Source organism: Pteropus vampyrus, unplaced genomic scaffold (assembly GCF_000151845.1).
Source record: "Pteropus vampyrus isolate Shadow unplaced genomic scaffold, Pvam_2.0 Scaffold27, whole genome shotgun sequence".
NCBI classification, from domain to species: domain Eukaryota; kingdom Metazoa; phylum Chordata; class Mammalia; order Chiroptera; family Pteropodidae; genus Pteropus; species Pteropus vampyrus.
The window spans coordinates 9,965,176-9,966,070 of record NW_011888808.1 but is presented as its reverse complement, the minus strand read 5'-3'; the positions used below and the strand labels follow the sequence as shown (position 1 = coordinate 9,966,070).

Sequence of the window (895 nt, the reverse complement as noted above, 5' to 3'; positions counted from 1 at the left end):
AACAAGTTAAATGCCCATCATCACAGAACTGATTAAATTGTTTGCCCATACTGTGAAATACTTTGCAACCATTCAAAAGAATATAGTAGAGGTAAATGCCCTGATACAGGGAGATTCTCAAGACTATTGTTATGTGGAAAAAGCAACTTGCAGAGCAATGTATATAGCATGATGCTTTTACATTAAAAATCTGTATAATATATATGCATATGTTGCATGTATACGCATGGAATGGGCACGGGGAAGATGGCCACCAAACCGTAGTCATGACTAATTTTGGGGAGGGACCTGAAAATGCAGGTGAGGAGGAAAGTTGACTTTTATATTTGCTCTCTGGAGTTCATTCTTGTTTGAATCTTTATCATAAGAATGTGTTCATGTTGCCTGTGTAATTTTCTTTTTCTTTTTTTTTTTTAATATATTTTTTAGGTGAGGCGACCTTTGGTTGACCTCACAGATTGCAAGGGCCTTGTCAGCTTACAATCCCTTATTTTTTTTTGTTTTTTACACCTACAGCACCTGGTCTTTCTAGGTGGTCTCCCATCCAAGTACTAACCAGTCCTGACCCTGCTTAGCTTCCTAGATCAGATGGGATCGGGCTTGTTCAGGGTAGCATGGCTGTAGGCTGTATTTTTCAAAAGATGGTCTGATGCATTCAATTTCTTCTGAAAACAAGAAATACTAAAATCATATGTTGAACCCCTGTGTGGTTAGCATCTGACTTCAACCCATCCCCCCTTCAAGAGTTAAAAAGAGAGAAATGATTTCTGTGACAATTGCTCATGTTCAGGCCATTTAACTGGTTTGACTTTTTTGTCCTACCTTCACGATTGGAGGACTGTCTAACTGTTCTTTGAGAGCATATTTTCTGCTTTCTTCTCTTCATGACAGCTGC

The 895-nt window shown here is 38.7% G+C and overlaps 1 pseudogene; it reads right to left on the bottom strand.

Moving 5' to 3' along the window:
* Positions 1 to 507: 507 nt before the first annotated feature.
* On the bottom strand, positions 508 to 626 carry LOC111737516 (annotated as a pseudogene).
* Positions 627 to 895: the final 269 nt, after the last annotated feature.